The sequence below is a fragment of the Heloderma suspectum genome, chromosome 2, assembly GCF_057233095.1.
Source record: "Heloderma suspectum isolate Gila_16-S chromosome 2, 16-S_ref, whole genome shotgun sequence".
NCBI lineage: Eukaryota > Metazoa > Chordata > Lepidosauria > Squamata > Helodermatidae > Heloderma > Heloderma suspectum.
The window spans coordinates 274,920,831-274,942,124 of NC_139459.1; positions in this window are offsets into that span (position 1 = coordinate 274,920,831).

Consider the following 21,294-nt stretch of genomic DNA (forward strand, 5'->3'; position numbering starts at 1 on the left):
TGGCGCAGCCCAGCAGCGGACAGAAGTCCGGCTGCGGGCGGCCCCGGCCAGCAGCTCTGCGGAGTCACCACGGAGCGGAGCCGGCTGGGGAGGATTCCGGGGGAAGGGAGGGAGCTCCTCTCCCCCACCGTGGATGCCCCGGAGCGGTAAGGTAAGTACTTTTCGTACATTCCTAGCCTTTGTCCTCTTACATGAGGCGTCGGCCATGTTTTCCATCCTGCGATTCCACTCACTAATCAGCCTGGCCTTTACATAGTCCAATTTTAGCTCTGCTTCAGGGTGCACTTCCAAGGCTGCTATGAGGGGTGCATAAGAGTCATCTAGGCTGCACAAAATGATGGCCACAACATCCTCTGCTGGGGTCTCTGAGCCAATTGCCCACAGTTCCTCTACAATGTGCAAGACCGCATTGATATGGTCTGGCTCCTTTGTCGAGCCTCATTTTAAACAGCTCCCTCTTCAAGAAGGGCTTTGCATTTATGCTGGTAGGCTGGTGCACCATCCGGAAAGCCTCCCACAGTTGCTTAGCTGTTTTCTCATTTCTGATGTGGAGCAACTGGTCATTTTGGACTGATAGAGCAATTGTTGCCCTTGCTTTTCTGCCCTTTTTGTCCCAGTCCTGAGGGTTTTCTGCAGGACAAGCCAATTCCAGAACCTCCCACAAGTCCTCTTTCACTAGCACCATTTCCATCTTGAACTTCCACATCTGGTAGTTCCCGGTGCCTAGTTTTTCCATGGCTGCATGTACATTTCCTTCAGCCATCATTCCACCCTCCAAGATTTTTCTCCCTTGTCTATCTGATGGGCAGCACTCACAGGTTCCCGGGTGATTCCTTGCAAAAGCCTTTTCTTTTTCATTGGCTGCTGGGCCAATAGGAGAAAAGTTCTCAGCCTTTCTTCCCTCAAGGCCCTCTTCAGAAAGCTGAAAATGACTAGGCCCGTCAGTCACAAGATGGTAGTGCAGGGGTGGCAGAGGGAGGCAGGCTTTGGCATTGTCAGCTGGCAATTACTGATATAATTTTATATTGATAACTAATCCCTCTTTGGAAATTGCTACATTCTTTGCTCCAGTGATGTCCTTGTAGCAGGGAATCCCATAATCCAATCTGTTCTGCTTTAAGTACAGACATTGGATCTGGAGGTATCATGACTCAGCCTTCCTATTTCAACCAGAATTTCCTGATCTAGAGGCTCTTAATGGAGCACTTCTTTAGTTTATATTGCTTTCCTCCACTTTCCATATGCTTCTCAAAGTATTCTTACCCATTTCTTGCCCTTTCTTCTCCCCTTCTCCTTTTACACTTCACTTGTAACCTGTCCCTGCACCACACTCCCAGTTCCTTTCATCCCTCCCGCTGGAGATGGGCTGAAAGTGGCCCACCTAAAAGTGGGCTGAGACCCACTAACAGTCCTGGCACACAGTTTGAGAAACATTGCCCTGGGAGGAATATGATCATATCATGTCAGGGGCAGAACAGATCTTTGGTGTGGTTTTGCAGCAGATAACATTTTTGGAACATTTAGATCTTGCCCATATGCTTTTATAACAGAGGCAATCCCGACCATCAGCTCCCATCTAGAATGAAGGGGCTTGCATATAGAAATCAACACATCTGCAAACTATTCTAATAAAAATGTTCTTTGGCAAGCCCTTTCCATCTTCATATAATAACCAGGAATTGTCAGGCTGAATTTTTCTGTTCATCTAAGGCTATGATCCTTTGTTAACCTAGGAATAAAGTCCAGTTAAACATAGCAGGCCTGGCATCTGAGTAAACATGAATAAGTTTAGGTTGCTGAAGTGACCTGCTTCAAAATCAGTAGTTATTTACTTTCTGTTCAGGTTTTAAATTTATTTTAAAGAGAACAGTTGCTGACACAAAATTGAGGAAAAGCTTAGAATAGGAAGAAGTGTTTGGGGCATGATATTAGGCGTGACTACTATCTTTGTGTTGGTGGGCTGGAAGTGTAGGCTATCTTTTCCTGGCTGATGTAGTAATAGGTAGTTTGGGTCTATCTTATGGATATTAGATAACAGTACTGCAATTTGTTTAAATGTTTGTGAACTGCCCAGAGAGCTTCAGGTATTGGCAGTATAGAAATGAAATTTATTATTATTATTATTATTATTATTATTATTATCATCATCATCATCATCATCATTATGGCTGTAGTATTATTACAGCCTTTTCACAACCCGGGAATTAGCAAACTGTCAAATACTGAAGAGGGTTGGTTTGGCTCAGAATGAGAAGTGGAATGACCATTAATGTGTATGGCACTTCACAGAGTAACAAAGAAAAAGACAGGTGGCTGCCTGCAGGGCCAGCCCAAGTTCATTTTTTCTGCCTAAGGTGCTTCTTACCTGCCTAAGTGAAGGCGCACAGTACCCAAGGCTGGTCAAGTTATGTTGGCACCTGAGGCAGAAAACCCCACAAGCCTCGCACAGGCAGTAAAGAAATACAACAATAATACATTAAACAGCTAAGAATTTGCTGCCCTTTCATGACACCTCAAATCTATTGCATCAGGCAGTCACCTCACTGCCTCATAGTAGGGAGGGCACTGAGTCCCTGCCCTGAGGAGGTTACAATCTAAAATTCAACGCAAGGGTAAACAGCAGAGGGAGAGCAGGAAGTTGGCAGTGAAAGTAAGGGCAAAAGAAAAAAATGTTCAGTTCAGTGACATGGGCTTCATTGCAGTTTCAATAGAGGATGAGGAATAAAGGGTTACATTGATGGCTTCACTGAAAAGATATTTTTTGAAAAGGGAATTTCCACTTAAGAGGAAGTCACTGCAGTGGCATTGGTCGAAAGAACTGGTTGAAAGAATCAGAAAATAATAGTTCTTACCTTCATTCATCTGCAGTTATAAAGTAAACAAGTGGTGTGTTGGCTTGGCTTATGCAAGATGGGAAGGAGCATCACAGGGTCTGAACTATATGAAGTGGGAGTCAGATGTGTGCGTGTGTCTGTGTGCGTGTTGGAAAAGGAAGGAACAGGTTCTAGCAACCCAGCCCCAAACAGGATGAAGATGGGGGTGAGAGCTGTCTTCAGTATGGCACTGGAGCATGGCTTTGTAAAGAACCCTTTGACTGATCTACCTTTTCACCTTCTCCAATCTGGTGCCCTCCAGATGTTTTGGACTTCAGCTCCCATCAGCCCCAGCCAGCATGGCCAATGGTCAGTAATTCTGGGAGTTGTAGTCCAAAACATCTGGAGGGCACCAGGTTGGGGAAGGCTGCACTGTAGAAAAGAGAATGGGGCTGCCACATTAGCACCTCTAGGTCCTGTTTGTTTTGCAAATATGTGGCTGTTGGCTCTGTTTTGAATGGGGAAAATGGGGGAGTTTGGTAGCCTCTCCCTGAATGAGGTAGTTTGCCTGAGAGCCAGAGCAAGACAGATGATAGGCAGTGAAGAAAGAGCATGGGCTTCACCTTTGAGCTGAAAGCTTCCAACCGTCTCACATCAATGCCCAAGGCAGGGTCTGCCCAGAACTGAATACAGCAAGCAAAGGGTTTATGCCTCCCAGCCCTAAGCTAAGGCTTTAAAAATGCTCCTTCCCCTCATTTAGAGAGAAGAACCGGGACATTGTTTCCTCACTCTGTTTTGCATAGAGTTCACACAGAGCATAAATCCTGGGGAAGAGACAGACCTATTGCAAACAGTGACCTGTTTTCCTGCTGTCCCATGGATCCAACCAAGAGGGTTTCTCTGCTCCCTTGGGGGCCAAAATGAGCCTTCTGCATAATGATGGCCAAGGGGATAGGGAAACGGAGAAAGGGGTTTGTGTCTGATGACTTCACACACCTGATGTCATTTGGAAATGAATTCCTTTGAGGTCCAAACTAGACATTACTTTTAGAGCTGTGCGCAAATGGCCTCTCAAAATTCTCCAGCCTGTTTGTGGGCAGTGAAAGTGGAGGGACAATTTCACCAAAGTTCTCCTAGGGGAGGAGAAATTCTCCAACAGTTTCTCACAGATAGGGCTCACTATTGGCGGGGGCTGTAGCACAGGTCCTTTCTTTTTTCCTAAGGGGTTTTGGTTTACTGCACTGCTCCTGTAGGTGGCAACAGCGTCAACTGCGTTGAAGCTTCCACTTTTCTGAGGCAGAATTCTGAATGTCTTTTGGTGGTCTTTTTGAGCTTACCCAAACACTGTGAGGTGGCCAAGGGCGCTGTGTGTTTTCTCTCTCTGTTACACATCTGTCCATGGCTCTGCAGCCTTCCAGGCAACTTGCACTTTCTAAACTGAAAAAGCCCCATGGGAGGAATTGCCTCAGGATGGCTTTAACCGAAGTGTGGGAAGCTAGGAGGCTACAGGCCACCACGGGGATTATTGTACAATGAAAGACAAGACAATCACACACATGCCATGGCCACTTCATAAGTAAGGTAAGCCCAAGAACCCCAAACCAACCCATGAGAATTTCTCAGAAATGTCTTCTCCTTTGAATTTATTTTCAAAAGCAATTTCTTTTTTTATCAAATTGAATGAGAATGGTTGAAAAAAATGTGGGACAAAGTTTCGACACAACACTAATTACTTTAAATCTATTATCTAATTTAGATCTACTACTTTTTATTTTTACTCTAGAGTAGGTGCAGGGGACATGCTCCAGATCTTAAAACATTCCTACCCCCTCATTAGGGTCCCAATCCAGATCACCCCTGCACCTACTCAAGAGTAAAACTGGAAGGAAAAAACTCTGCTAGATAGAGTTTTAAAATAATGTTTGTTTTGGCCCTAAATCAAGGACATTACACCCAGATTTGGCCCTAAGTGTTTGGGCAAACAAAAGTATTGCCCCTCTCCCATTCTATCTTCTGCTGGCCTCTGTTCCTTCCTTTTCTTCTGGTTCTCCTGGCTGACATCTGCCTTCTGCTGTCTCCTATCTTTCCATGGGCTTTTCTACATGAGGCTTTTGACCTGCCACTTTGCCAAGGTTTCTGCTTCTGGATTTTTTGTGGGATTAAGATCAGATCTGCCTTTCTATATATTCCATTATACAACCACTAGATGGCACTGTGGTATAGCAGCATTGCACAACTACACTAGGGTTTTTTTCTGCCATTTCCAGATAATACCAGACTTTCCTCGATTAAAAAAAAGCCATGGAAATGGTTGCAAAGAATGGGAGAGGCCCTGGGGGATGATGACATCATGTAAAAGCACCTGCAAACTACTGTGAGCAAGGAATCATAAGCACACAATAAATGCTTCTGTAGAAAGGCTTCACGTTTCACAGTTAGGAATGGGCAAATCTGTCTATTTCCAGCCTGTGTCATGTTCACATGTCTTACCCATCATTCCATTCCATTCCATTCCATTCCATTCCATTCTAGCATTCATCTGCTCTGAAATTTCCTCCTGAGGGAGGGTTATCTCTAATGGCCAACTATAAGGTGGTCAAATATTCCTTTTTAGGAAGGCTTTTGGACCATAAATGGTTGGTTGCTTTTTGAAGTCATTGTAAGTCATGTGCTTAAATTATTTTTGATGTTCGCTGTATTTTTTTTATCTGCCCTCACCCCTGGCATTTGTTGTGTTTTACGGGTGGTTTACTGTATTTATTGCTATTGTCAAATTGTTTTAAAAATGGGTAGGTTATTGGTTTCACTGATGGTGTTAGCCATCCTAGGGTGCAATATTATGGCCCCTGGAGGGTGTCCCAAGGGTCACAGGATTCTGTGGACCTCACCCTCCGTGGCTGGATAAGGAAGTCCACTAATCAAGAAGGAAGGCTACTGTATAAGTTTTCCCTTGACCGTTGGTGGAATGCTCCAATGCCATGGTTGTTCTACCTTTGCTACTCTCACAATTGTAAGAGCAAAGGGGGCATTCTGAGGCATGTCAGTCGGATCAGGGGAGGCTTTGGATCTGCCTTATCCAAAGCCTCCTTTTCCTCTAATGCACCTGGAACTGGTGAAAAACTGTGTCAGCCTTGGAGTTGGCATAGTTATTTTCCCTTCTCCTTTGATCCAATGGGAAGGATTTTTCTCTCTCAAAAACAAACAAAAACAAACTGGCAGCAAAAAACAGGGAGAAAAAAAGAAAAAAACCTGCCCCCACACTTTCTCCCCTGGTCAGTGTGAGCAGAACCTAGGAAGTGACACTTCCTCTGCCATAGACTATGGGCTTCTCCACATAGGGCTTTTATCCTGCTATTGAGATTGGTTACTCATGGGTGTTTGCAAGTCTCTTACATGACGTTGTCAGCCTCCAGGCCAGGGTGTCACCCATGCTAAATTAACTTTATCCCATTTTTTTAAAGATAAGAAATAATGAGTTATCAAACTCCAGCAGGCTGAGTTCCCTCCTGATAAGAGAAAACCCTGCAATAAGAGCAGCTAGGCCACAGCACCCTCTAGTGGCTGTATAAAGAAAGATACAGCACATGCAGATAAGAGGGAAAGTGTGTGTGGGGGAACCATGTGTAAAGGGAGCTGGTCATGATCCCGCATTTAAAACGGAAACAGAAAGCCCCAGTAAAGTTGTTGGATTTTAGGCTGGTGTAAAAATGCTCTGTCTCACTCCTCCCCATAGGATTGCTCTGCCTGGCTGCAATCTTGAACTCTTAAGTGTGTTGAAACCTTTTTCAGCCGAAAAGGCTAAATTCCATTTCAGAGGCTCAGGGGCTGCACTCTGATGGGTAGGGCCAGATGCAAGGCAGGACAAAAATACCAGCATATTTTAACTTAATCCTGTGACTGCTTGCCACTAAGCCTTCGGAGAGGCATTTCAACTTTTTAGAATGGGGCGGGGGGGGGGGGGACTGCACAAAAGCCAGGAGAGCACCAAATGATGAGTGGTTGGGGGAAAGGGACATGGCTGTCTGGGGAATGCCAGTGGGCAGGATTGGGACCCTAGACGAGCTAGATTTCTCCCCAGGCCTGAGGTTCTGCACCTCTGCTATACATACTGGGAGCAAGTTCCATTGAACTCAGTTGGGCTTACTTCTGAGTAGACATACGTAAGATTAGACTGTGAAACTGCCAAGAACTAAGTCGTGACATTCAGAAAAGTCCAGCCTCCAGTGGATAGCCAAGTCCCAATTCTTACAGTAGTCTGTGAGCTGCAGACCCAGTTGTTTTGTCCGGGAATTTGCAAAAAACTAATTCCTCAAGCATACCTACTTTTCCTGGGCCTTGGAACATCATAGATTGCTCACTCATGCATGCTCCACCCAATTCTGCACTTTCTTAATGGAAGAGAGATGGTCTTCTTTAGACATGTTTACATCTCAACAAATTCCATGTGGAATCAACGTAGGTATATGTTCCTCAACCAGTAGTAACTTAGCTGAAGCTTCCACTCTCAACATCACTGAAAACTGAAGTAGATCCTTTGGAATCAGGGCATCTATACTATAGATTTAAAGTGGTTTCAGTAAGGAAGTGAGCAAGAAACTTGCAATGCTAAGTGGGCTTCTTCACACAGAGCTTTTATCCTGCTAATGAGGTTGCTCACTCATGGAAGTTTGCTGGTCTTTTTCATGACGTCGTCAACCTCCAGGGCACATCCAGAGGTATTTCCCGGTTATTCCATCTTTAAAAGATCCATAAATAATGAAATATCAAATTAAGTTGGTTTGTTGCGCTATTAAAACAGCCACTAGATGGCACTGTTTCATTGATCTCTATGGAACCTTGAAAATTAAAAACTTCCCCTCTCATCTGTAAACGCGGAAAGGCTCCACAACGGGAGGAATGTGCATTTTTTCTTTAGGGTAAAGGCAGCCGTAGTCTTCAGTTTAGCAATATGAATATTATTTAGTTTGTTTAAATAGCAACCTTGTGGGGGTGGATTTCAAAGTATTTAAAAGTTGCTGCTGAAGGGATGTAAGTTGGACTCTGAAGAATGCTAAGTCACACTTGCGGTGCTTTAAAAAAAATCACCTATAAGAAACAAAAAGAAGCATTTCATACTTTGTCTTTTATTTTTTTAAGAAAACATTCCCCATCATTGCTGAACTCATTGCAGCTTTTCCCAGAGGCCAGTGTGTGCACGGATCTTTATCAGCTTGCGCTTTAAAGGAACTGGGGCAATGCTGCCTCTTTGACAACCTCCCTCCCAGGAGGCCCAGTTCCAGATTGCGGGCTTTATATTCTGTGGCTGTTGTTGTAAAAGAAAAAAGAAAAAGAGCAATACAAAAAAATCTCATCCCCAACCAGGTTTGTTCATGCACAAGGAGGAGTTGGAAGCAGGTACTTATACACAATTTAGGCTGCAATCCTATACACACTTACCTGGGAGCAAGCCCCATTGAAGTTGATGAGACTTACTTATGAGCTGACCTATATAAGAGTGCACTATTTGTTGGATGATATCATTCTGCAACCTGGTAGCAATGAGAATTCATTTGGCGCTCTTACGTCAGAACACTCTGCAAGGCATTGTGCATAATCCTAACCCTCCACCCCTTGGCTAATTCAAATAAGATAAACTAATAGCCAATCCGGGCACACAACTCGGTGGCTTGGTTTGCATGTAATGGTAATCTGTGGTTTATTTAATACATGGTTTGTTGCCCTACCCAGGGTTGGTTTGGTCAACAATAGAACAAACTGTGGTTTTCTCAATCCCTGGGTTGTTTGTTTCCCTCCTCCTTGGCCTGCTCCCTCCCTGTATCCCAAATGCCTTTGCGGGGCTTTAGTACTGGCACATAGAGTAGTTGGGGTTTATTACTGCACTTTCTTGTCACCTCTGTAGCTTGGTAAAACAACCCATAAACAACCCATGGTTTAAACAATCCAGAGTTCACAAATCATGGGTTCTCTTTCTGCGTTGCTTGTGGTTAACAAACCATGATTTGTTAGTCCAGCTGTGTTCACACATCATGACAACCTAGAATTCAACAACCCATACCATAGGTTAGCAATATGTGCAAACCAGGCCTGTTAGTGAAAGACAGAGTGGTGTCAGGGTGCACACTGAGCCCATAGAATCCCAGAGTAGTTCTGATTCTGAGGAAGAGGAGTCGCTCCAGGGAGAGGAGCGCACTCCTCTTTCCCAGGGCCAACAGCTGACGGAGATTCCTCCCACCGGCATTCCTAGCAGTCCTGGAGTGACAGAGTGCGGGAAGCAGACTTGATGGACGCGCGTCACCAACGCAGAGAGCGGTGCCAAATGGAGGGTGCGGAAAGGAGGCGTAGTGCCCGGTTGGCGCACAAACAACGGTTGCGCCCAGAGGATCCAAGGGAAAAGGGGAGGGACTCTCCCTAGCCCTTAAGTTCAGGGTCTGCCAGTGATTCCCTTTCAAACGGGGACCAACTGTTCCAACTTAGGGCATAGGTACTCTGCTGCTCATATCTAGTTGCTAACAGTAGAGCTGTTAAGGTGTAAAAGAGGAATAAAGCTTTGAAAAGAATCCCTTTGTGTCTGGACTTAGCTACTGGATTAGACTGAGAGACGCCTCCAAGGAGCCCTTGTCAAGTGGATTCCATGATGGATGGGGAGTGGGACGGCATTGCCTTGGCTGTGTTTTATACTCTTTGTGTTGGTGCACAGTCATGATACAGCAACCGTGCTGATGCTAACCACGTCTAGGCTTGGTCATTGCCTGGATGCTGATCTGCCTGGAAGACTGCCTGGACTCCCTTACAAATACTGCCTTAGGGAGCAATCCTATGGCCGCTAGTCAGTGGCTAGATGGTCATAGGATAGGTTGGTTCCCGGGAACTGACCTCAGAGCCTGTGCTACGAGGTCGGTTCCTGAGAACCAACCTCCACCCCCTCTCGCGCTGCCTTGTAGGCAGCGTGGAATGGCCCCGCACTCCGCGCTTGGAAGAGGAACATGGAGCAGCAAAAACGGGGCATTTCTGGGGGCGTGTTGGAGCAGGGAAGTCGGAAACACTGATATGACACATTCTACGTGTTGTCCGGCTTCCGCTTCCCATGGTCTGAGGTCCCACGGGTAGACAGCCGAAATCAGCTGTCTAGCCCTAAATGCAGGGCATGAGAAGCGTGGAGGGGATGATACCCTCTGCAATTTTCCTGCCCTGCATTGGATAGGTGCTCGCCTCCGAGTTCGGAGGCAGCCACCTATCCCGATAGGATTGCACCCTCCATCTGTTTTCCACAGTGGCCAACCACTATGGGAATCCCACAAGGAATAGCCCTCTCCTGCTGTCGCTCCTGGCAACTAATATTGAGAGGCACGCTGCCTCTGCTCCTGGAGATAACATAGGGTCCTCATGACTCGTAGCCCTCAATAGCTTTATCCTCAGTAAATTTGTCTAATTCCCTTTTAAATCCAATAAGAAGCTATAAAAAGAGCATCACAAATGCCCTTAAAATGCTTTTAAAAAAATCAGTCTTAATGTAACTAAGAATGAGATTTAAAACCTCATTGAGAATTTTGCTCAAGACCTCCTACTGATATGGGGCACCGAGTGGATCCTTTTAGAATAGTTTCAGTGTCCCAGGAGAGAAGTTTCAGTCAGTGCTAAGGCAGCCCTGCAGAAGAGCACTTACCACAGGGATGCGGAACCTCTGGCCTGCAGAGGTTCCGCATCTGGCTTGTGGAGCAGCCTCAGGTTCCTCCAGGGGGCGGGGCTTGGCATCCAAGCCCCACCGCCAGAGGAATCCCCGCAGTGGGGATGCGGGTGTCGAGTGGCTCACACTGGAAGGAGTAGCCAAGGCTGTTTGTGCAGCATGCTTTGCCCCCAGATAGACAACTTGTGCTGCAGAGGGACTCCGCTGGCACTGGGAGGCGTGGCTGCTGTTCAGTGCCAGCCAAATCGTTTGGCATGGCATGCAGCACCCCGGTGAGGACACCGCAGACTGCACCTCCCACTGATGCCACCTGGCCCACGGAGGCTCTGATGGGAGAGGGGGGACACCCAACAATGGTTCAGCACTCCTGGCTTACCAGGTAAGTGAAGCATTGGTATCAACTGATCCAAGTTAAATCTGGGCTGCCCAAAAGAAGATTTGCTAGGGTGGCTTTAAAAGCAAGATCAGTTATTCCCTCCCCAAACCATCTATAATACTGCTGCATTTATTTGGTTTGCTTAGACACTTAGAAGTTTACCATTGCTGTGCTTCTTATATTGCTTAAAACTAGTTGTTTAAAGGAAAAGGGCAGACATGAAATTCTGGGCCAGGCCTGAGAGAGAACAAGGTAGTTTCAACTTACAGCCGTGAGTCAGGGAAATTTAGAGCTTTGAAGTCCCATTGATTTCAATGGAATAGAATGCAAATGCCCAACTCTGAATCATGCACTATGATCTACATTTTTTAATGCTTTGCTGAAGTATGACATGATGCTTCCGGATTAAAACCTTCAGTTCTAGCCTAGGAGAGTTTTCTGCAGGAAGGCAAGTAGCATTGTCATCAGCTGTTTGCCCGTGTATAAAACAAAAGGCAAAATCTCTTCGTCTGTCTATCTGTAGGTGTCTGTGCTCAAGTTGCTTTTTCGCCATCAAGGATGGGTACAACTCTTCATTCAGATACTAGTCAGGAAAATCAAAACTGGAGAGATCAAAGATCCAACCTTGAGGGCCACATGTTAGCCTAGGATTGGGCACAATCTATCAAATGTGTGCCCTACACCAGGGGTGTTGAACTTCAGGTTGGTGGGCCAAATCCAGCCCTCCTGAGGACCAAATCTGGCCCGCTGGGGTTCCCCAGAAAGACATGCCCCATTTCCCTGGCTCCACTTCCCAACTGCCAAGGGTTTGGTGGTTTACTGGCTTTTGCACCCACATACAGTTCTAAAAGGTTGACATGCTTCTCCTAAGGCTTAGTTACTGGAGGTAAGAAATTTAAGCTAAACAGGGCTGGCAGTTTTGGTATTTCTCGGGTATTGGCCTCATCCTCTTCTGCCTTTGGCACCACCCACCACTGGAACCCAGCCCGTGAGAGCTTCTCCAAAATAGAAATTGGCCCTTGGGCTGAAAGAGGTTCAACATCCCTGGCCTACATGGATCTCAAAAGTAATCATATCTACCAACATAAACGGTCTACGTTATCGAGGAAGTGGGATGTAGCTTCATCACACCCAGTTCTTTGGTCCCAGCCAATTTCCATATCCAGTTTAAAGAAAAACCTGTCAGACCTTCACCCCCCAGTTAGACCCATTCCCTCAGGCCCAACCTATATGACTGACACATTTAAAGTACCATGGCCTCCACCGCTCCTCTCCAAATCCTGGGAATTACCATTTTGTGTTATTATTAATTCTTCACACCTCATGATGTTTACATTTTTCATACCTTTTCTCCCTATGTGGAAGAGCAGTGTTGTATGGGAAGCTTCTGGAATGTTCATGCTGCGCATGAACCAACCCAAATTAAGCATTTTGGGGAGCAATCCGATGGCTGCTAGACAGTGGCTAGACAGCCATAGGATGTTTTGTTTTCTGGGAGCTGACCTCAGAGCCAGTGTTCCGAAGTCGGTTCCCAGAAAATCCGCCTTCCCTCCCCATTCCCCGCTGCCTCAAAGGCGGCACAATTCATCTCTGGCTCTGTGCTTTTAAGAGAAAGAGGAGTGGGGGAAAGGGGGGCGTTCATGGGGGCAGAGAGGGGAGGAGATGGTGGAAGTGCTGTTATGATTTTTCCTATGTGCCATCTGGCCTCCCCTCCCCCCCAAGGCACCCTGGCTAGACAGACGAAATTGGCTGTCTAGCCACAAATGCAGGGTGGTCGGAGCACAGAGGAGAAGATCCCCTCTGCGTTTCACCTGCCCTGCATTGGATAGTCGGTCGCCTCCAAGTTCGGAGGCAGCCGACTATCCCCATAGGATTGCACCCATGTAGTCCCAATGGTGTCTCCAGGAGAGACAGAAATGCACACCTAAGACACTAGAGTTGACGTTAAATGTGAGATACAGTATTTAAGATGCACTTTTGTCACTGCAGAGAAGGAGGCTGGGCAGGAACAGGACTATGGCAGGCGGGAAGGGGGAAGTTCAACCCTTTTCCTCCTGTGGGGATTGATCCTGACAAAAATTCCTCCCCATGCCCAGAAAGCTGCTATTTGCATTGGGATGAAAGGGGGAAAGGGTTCAACTCCTCTTTCCTGCTGCTGTGGCCCTGATTCTGCTCAGGCCCCCATGCAGTGGCTTTTTACACTAAAACACACACACACACTAAATGCAATAATGCATTTACAATGGAATTGTATGGAGGCCTACTCAAAGGTAATTCCCATTGCGTTCAGTGGGCCTTACTCCCAGGTAAGTGTGTATAGAACTGGTCTTAAAGTCACATCTACTTTGGCTCTAACTTTCTGTATTGAAATCAGTAGGACTTGGGCAGAGCAATCCTACCAGTGTGTGTGTGTGTGTGTGTGTGTGTGTGTGTATGTGTGTGAGTGTGAGAGAGAGAGAGAGAGAGAGAGAGAGATCCGAAGGCAGAGGAATTGACTTATTCATTGCCCTGTTCAGCTCATGCCAGCAGTGCAGAAGAGAGAGAGGAGAGGCATTCTTCTCCTGCTTTAGGGTTCTTTTTCTGTTACAATTTCCCTTCCATTGGTTGCAATGGGAGTGAAATAATTTGTGACAGCTCCAGGGCAGTGTACATTTCTCCCAATTCTGGGGGTGTGCTGGGGGATGGGAATCCTGTAGATCCAAGCCTTCCCCCAATCTGACAGGGGGGAAGGAGCTATCCAAGGTGCTTTGCTTTGCACCTTGGATAGCTCCATTAGCGTTCTGACTGGTTCTGACTGAAACCCGAAGCGGATTTACCACCCCACTGACACCAGCCTCCGCTGCCTTTTGCTTCTACTGACGCTGCAGCGGCAAAGGCTACAGCAGTTTCCTCAGTGGCTGGGAGTGGGGTTGCAAGATCAAGTCTCTCCCTCCAAGATCTGAAGTCTCTCTCCACCCCCGGAGGGAGAGATCTGAAAAAAGCTATGGCCCCTGGAACACCCTCCCAGGGTCCATAAGGCTGCATCTTAAAATGCTTAACTTTGGCTGAATTGTCCATCATTTTTCATGTGTCCTATTGAGAATAAGAAGTGGAGATGGTGATCCAATTCAGAGGTCAAAGTCAAGAGGATACAGCACACTTATTAGAAGGCAATAATCCTCTTCCACCCCAATTTCTGAAGAATTTCCATCAGTCTCTCCTTTGTTATAACCATCTATCATTATTCATCTTTAGTTCAGCTTTATGTAAACAAAAGTTAGGGAAGGGCTGAATTAAAAGTGAACAAACAACAACAAAGCATCTCAGCGGGTATTTTGCATCATACTAGGAGCAAAAAACATCAGGAGGTGACCCTCTAGTTATACTTAGCCTAGTCATAGGACTTCCATTAATGGGGTTAGCTTTGCTGAAAATAGCTGGTGCTTGAAAAGAGGAGAAGATGGAGATATGTGGCAAAAGATACCGTTCCCCCAGACCTTGTAGTAGGGTGGGGGTGGGGGCGTGGAGGTGAATATCCAGCAGTTGTAATTTGGAAATTAATCATTTCACAAATGTGTCATCTGAGATGAGCATCATTTTGAAAAAGGACTTTTCCTGGCATTGTGGCAACTGGGGTGTCATTCTTTTGATGTTCCCCTAGCTTTTATCATTTGTATTATTTTATCATTTATCCCATCCTTCCTCTCCCAGCCCACACAATTTACAGCACAGTCCTATTCACATCTACTTGCAGCCTTAGGATGCAGTCCTAATACTCACTTCCTGGGAGTAAGTCCCATTAAACTCAGCGGGTGTATGTCTGAGTTGACACATACAGGACTACACTGTTTAAAACCGTATAAAAGGCAAGCAATGCAAAAATTAAACCACAGTGTGCAACAACGTTCCTACTAGCCATCTCTCCCAAAGTCTTTTGTTTATAGAAACACACATTCCACACATTTTGAATATCTGATAAAGATGATATTGTCATCACAAAAACTTTCATCACACATATTTGATTTTTTTTTTTTTAACATAAACCAACAACACACTAATAAGTTTGGTAGGCTGAATTTATCAGAATTCTACCTTGTTAATCTCTGCTGTGGAGTGCTAATACCTCAGGCCAGAGTCTTTTTGACAGACACATTGGCAGGGTAATCCATCTGTTCTTCAGCTATCAAATGAAAAGGATCTTATACTGCCTCTTTAAGAGGCAAGGATCATGGCCTTTGTATGGCATAGGTAGCTTAAGAGTGTGGCCTATTTTGTCTATGGTTCAGTGACTTGGAGCCCTAAATAATTCAGATTCTTCCAGCTGGTCAGACTGAATGTGTTTAACATTGGTTCTAATCAGAGTTCCCTAATTAGATATTTTCTGACCACAAAATATCCTGCCTGGGAATGCACTGAAAAAATTAAGAGTACGCATCTTAAAACAAATATTGCCTAGCTGTTTGTTTATTTCCCAGTTTCTGGGTAAAAATGCACCCTTTCTCTGAAAATATAGCTTCTCAACAGCGCTCTTTTAAATACTCCAGATTTTCCAAGTTGAAAAAGAGACTTCGGCGCTCTTCTTCTGTTTTATAGGACGATGTTGACATCTAGTGTCCACATGTGTATATAATGCCTTTTCAACTGCAAGATTCCTTTTCTTGTCTGGAGTGCTCTACAAATAACTCATGGGTGGAATGAAGCTAGCATCAGGCAAAACCTTCTTAGATATCTTTATTACTGCCATCATTGGGGTGACAGTAATAAAGTGTATTCAACACTGAAAAAAATGCTACTTTAAAGCCACAAGAAGTTCATTAGCCTTTCAACCCTCCAAATCAGAGGTGGGAAATCAGTCAAAGGGCCATATTTCAATCTGGAAAAGGTCTCAAGGACACATTCCGTGTGTAGGTGTGGCAAAAGGCAGAATGGACGGGGCAAAAATGTGACTCTAAGGGTGCAATCAGCATGGCTGGCTGGGGCTTGCTGGGAGCTGTAGGACTTTTTTCTGTCTAAACATGCATAGGATTGTGCCCTTACTGATTTTAAGCCTACTCAGAAGGAAGAAGGAAGCCTCTGCATGCTTACTTAGACGTAAGAAAGACTGAATCACTCTGTAGCACTTTCAAATAGCATCCCAAATACTGAACCTTTGCATGTCTACTCACAAGTAAGGAGGGCAAGCCTGTGCAATTAATAGGGTATAATGGGAAAATGCTTGAATGCATGGAATTCCATGTATATCTTGATGTCTTCCATGTACACTCTAGATGGATCCATTGGTTCATGGACTTTGTTTCTCTCACATTCTGTGGGACAATATTGCAACACACTTTTACATATCTTTTCTGTCTGGCTCATACCTAGTTACTTCTGTCTCTCCATTGATGTTGTAAATTCCCATTCATTGTGGGAATGAAATCGGACACTAGTACTTGGGTGGGGAACACACTGTATAGTATGTATCTAGTTCACTATTTCGCTTTTAACAGTGATTGGCCAGATATTTATTGAATTTTTTATTTACAACATTTATATACTGCTCCACATCTAGACAGATTCTGGAGCGGTGAACAATAAAAGATTAAAAAATAAGATAAAAGAATAAAACTCCATATTAAAAATTATTTTAAAAAAACACAAAAACAGAATACCCATAAAAATGGTGGCCATTCAGTCATGGAAGGCTTCTTGAAATAAAGATATTTTCAGGAGCACAGTGTTGGCACCTGCCTGATCTCCAGAGGCAGGGAGTTCCATAGAAAGGGGGCCACCACACTGAAGGCTTCTCACTGGGTGGACTCTAATAGGGCCATAGATCCACGTGAAGCCACCAGGAGCATGCTATCTGATGACCTCAGTGATTGGGCAGGTTGGTAAAGGAGAAGGCGCTCTCTCAGGTATCCTGGTCCTGAGTTTATACACTAGTCCCAAAACCTTAAACTGGGCTCGGTAGCAAATAGGCAGGCAGTGCAGTTCCCTCAGCAAAGGAGTTGCATGCTGAAAAGGGGCAGCTCCTTGCAACAGCCGAGCTGCTGCATTCTGTACTAGCTCCAGTTTCTAGAGCAGCTTTAAGGGCAGCCCCACACAGAATGCATTGCAGTAGTCCAGACTTGAAGTTATTAGTGGCTGTACCACTGCGGCAAAGCTATCCCTTTCCAGGAGAAGCTTGCAAAGCTGGGAAGTTAACAGCTAAAACAGGATAGAAATAGGCTATGGCAGTCTTCCCAGTTGGGTGCTGTCTAGATGTGCTGACATTTTTCTCCCTCTCCCATAATACTAGAACCCAGGGTCCCCATTGACACCAATAAAAGGAAAATTAATTCTGCCAGCTCCAGGGCTGGAATAGTTCCTTACCCTTTTTAAAGAGCATATTAGGGCACTGAGGGGGTCTTTAGATCCTGCAGTTCTAAGACTTCTCCAAGCCAGCCAAACTGTGGTATAGCCCCTGCCTCTGGTATTCAGAAGTTATTTTTTATAACTATAGGAGTTTCATTTAGCTATTGTGAATAATAGCTGTTGATAGACTCATCCTTGATGAATATGTTGATTCCTTTTTAAAAGCCAGCTCATTCCTGGATATCTCGAGGTAGGGCTGGGGAAAAAACCTCTCCCTGAAACCCTGATGACAGGGTTGGAACATGGAGGTTCATCACATGGAGCTTTTTTCCTGCGACTGAGACGGCTATCTCTCAGAAGTGTGCGGGCTCTTTACATGACGCAGTTACCCTCCAAGGTGCCTCCCGCAGTTTCCCCCAGCCTATCTCATGTTTTCCCCAAATGCAAAAAAAGTGGTATTTTTTCTGGCCCACAGAACAGGAGCGCCATGACCTCCCCATGAAATTCTCCCATAGCGGAAGAAACCGCTGTGTCTGCTTGGTGTGGGCGTTTGTCTTCAGTTGTTGGAAGACAAACATTTTTACATCATCCATTTTACAATCATTCTAGAATGATGCCTGTGTGAAAGAAAACTTTTCACTCTCTCCCCACCTTTCATACCTTTATAAACCTTTATCCTGTCTCCCCCAGTGGTCTTCCTTCTAAACCCTGAAGCCCCAATTGTTCTAAACTCTCTCTGTCAGGACAAGACAGAGAGCCTGGCTAATTTTAGTTGTCCCCCCGCCTTTTTTTGGTACTTTCTCTAGCTTTATGGTATTGTTTTGAGATGGGACAACCTGAAAGTTCGTCACTTTCTGGTTTAAAAAATAAGTTGCCATCAAATAAGCAAAAGAACATTTTAGGAAAAAATGTTGAATAGAAAGAGCAAGTCCACCTAAAAAAATGAATTCTGATGCAGAGAGGGTCCGCACAAGCCCTTTTGAAGTCTCGTAACCAAGTCATGTTTTTCCTGCTCAAGCAGTGAGAAAAAATGTGAGGGTGGGGTTTTTTTGGTACAGTCAAAATTCTTTGTCATGTTCTATGTACAAAAGGTTGGGAGCAGTACCTCTATTTTATGTTCCTTCCAAAAGATAAGTCAGGAAAAAAGTGTCAGTGAAAGTATGAATCAAATGGTCTGGAGAATGCTCTTGACCTCGCAGACTTTAATGGGGACATTTATTTGTTTCCTTTTTACTACAAAGAACATCTCGCATACTTACGCTGCTATTGTCATTGTTCCCCAAGGACTCTTAAAAATGCCACCACAAAGAACCATTACATCATCAGGGCCAGGAGTCATATTTTTCCATGTTACCTCTTGATGTTATTCTGTGTGTGTGTGTGTGTGTGTAGACTTAAAATGCAAAGAGTTAAATACAAACATCTCTGTTCAAATAACCCTAGCATGACAAAGTTTGAAAGACCGCCTTTCATTCTGTGCCATTAATGACAGGATACACAGTGCCCCATTTTATTTTATTTTTAAACATAGGAGCATTGGGTAAAATCCAACCTAAATCCTACTTAGAGTAGACCCATTGAAATGAATGGAACTTAAGTTAGCCATAGCTAACTACAGTTCCAGGTATGCCTGGATGAGGGATACTGGGAGTTGTAGTCCAACACATCCAGAAGGCACCAAGTTGGGGAAAGTCGGTGTAATACTTAAGCACACACAGTCAAAGGGAGATTCCCCCTCCCCCCAAGTGGTCCAGCTCTGTAATCTCTGCCCCAACACCTGATGTTTAAGCAGGGGTTGCATTTTGAACTCAGCGGGTGCTGAAAAGCAAAACGAGCTTTGTGTGTGGATGTTTTCCTATGGATGCGGAGACACAGGCAAAGGGCTCGAACGCCTTCCTGCATGGCGGTTGTGGCAACAGAGGCTTTGCCAGAGTGCTGGGCCAGGCCTCATACATCAAGGAGTGGGTCTGGCTGCAGCTTCTGCCTCCGTGTGCCAAGGACAAGGCTCACAGTCCCAAGGAGATGGTCTGGACAAGGCTTCTGTTGTTCACGTATCGGTGGTGGGGCTAGGGCCAGGGTGCGGAACCTCTTTCAGCCCAAGGGATGAATTCCACGCTGGAGACATTCTCTGGGGCGACATTTCACTGGTGGGTGGGGCTGAAGGCAAAAGAGGGCAGGATCAAAACACCAGCATATCTTAGCTTAAAGCTCTGACTGCCAGTAATGAAGTTTTAGGCATTTCGACCCTTTCGAATGGAGAAAACACACACACGCGCTTGAAACCACCAAACAACTGGCGGTCAGGGGGAAAGGGGTAGGGCCTGGTCATCTGGGGAACACTGGGAGACTGGATTGGGACCCCAGGCAGGCCGGATTTGACCTGCAGACCTGAGGTCCAATTCCTCTGGGCTAAGGAGTTCTTTGGCTTTGTTTCGGATTGCATGAAGGAAGTGGTTGATATGCAACATGGAGAGATGGGGAGGGCTTGGGATGAGGAAGGGGGGTTCCATGCTTGGCCACATGTGGAAAGGTACTGAGGGCTGGATTGAGCCCCCAGGCTGCCACCTGCCTATCCCTACTCCAATCCTAATCTAACACCATGTATATGTTGTGCAGTGTCCAGTTTAAGAAATATCGTAACAATTTTTGCTTTGACGTTCATTCTCCAAGTAGCAGACAGATACCTAGTCCAAATACTATGGGTTGGATCCAGATTGAGATACATGCATCTGGTTACTATGGGTTGGCTCCAGAAGGAGATGCATACTCCTGCCTCCCTACGGGAGTCCCTCCAGCCCCCTGAGAATGCTACACAGAGGGTTGGGGGACCATGATGAATGGGATGAGCTGTGGTGCAGAGGGGAGGGGCATCCCCCAAATCAGGTCCCTTCCACCCACAGAAGGCAGATCCTGCATCCAAACCCATATTTTCAAAAACATGCTGAATATTTTCATTTGGTAAGTTTTCCAAGAGCCATAAACCCGAAGAACAAGACAACTCCTGCTCAACTAGAAGGGCATTCAGATGTACCCAGAAACAGCAGTGGGTGGGGCTTTTCTTCTGTAGGTTGAGCCTGGTTTGGACTCTCCCTTTCTTCACTCCTCTATTGACACATGTACAGCCTCTGGCCCAAATTCTGAGTTATGCTTCCTGTCTGACCCTCTCCTCAGGCTTCAGGAGATGTCATGGAGACTTCCACTCAGGGCACCAGCTCAGGTTTCAGCCTAGATGAGGAGGGGCCAGCCAGATCAGAAGGCCCAGTAGTGACAGCCATTCAGATTCTGCCCACCAAGGGACTCCTGCACTGGGTTTCCTAGAGATATGACTCCTGAGCCTAAGGTCCCTGGGAAACTGACCACTTCCTCTTCTAGGGCCCCACATACCCCACAACCAGTGCGCCTGCTTTGCATGCAGAAAGTTCCAGGTTCAATCTCCAGCATCTCTGTTTTAAAAGGATCACAGCAACCTCTGCTTGAGAGCCAACACCAGTTAGAGTCAGTAGACAATTATGGACCAAAGGTCTGGCTCAATATTATCCAGGTTTGGAGGTTCAGGAGAGATATGGGGATGAATGAATTCTGGAGCAGAATTTGGAGGAGGAGAGGGAGGACGGACCATTGCATATTATCATCAGAGTATAGACCAGTACAGTGCTGAATGTACAGCATTTTGTTTAAAAACACGGGTGGGGAACTTGTGGCCCTCCAGATGTCATTGGATTACAATTCCCATCAGCCCTAGACATCATGGGGTCAGGGTGATGGGAAACATAGGGCTTCTCTACACAAGGCTTTTATCCTGCTATTGAGATTGGTTACTCATGGACGTTTGCTGGTCCTTTATATGACGCCGTCAACCTCCAGTGCCTCTCCCATGCTTTCTGGCCTTTCTGCAGGCTTTATTTGAAATGGAGATAATGAGGAAATTTAAAAAAACAAATTGAATTTGTCCATGTAAAGAGGGAGTTGTGTTATAACAGCAGTGCCATCTAGTGGCTGTATAATGAAACATATAGAACTTGCAGCCCCACCCCCCAAAAGAGGAAGTGTGTGTGAAGGAGCCAATTTTAATCCTGCAACGAATCCGGAAGAAGCAGCCACAGAAA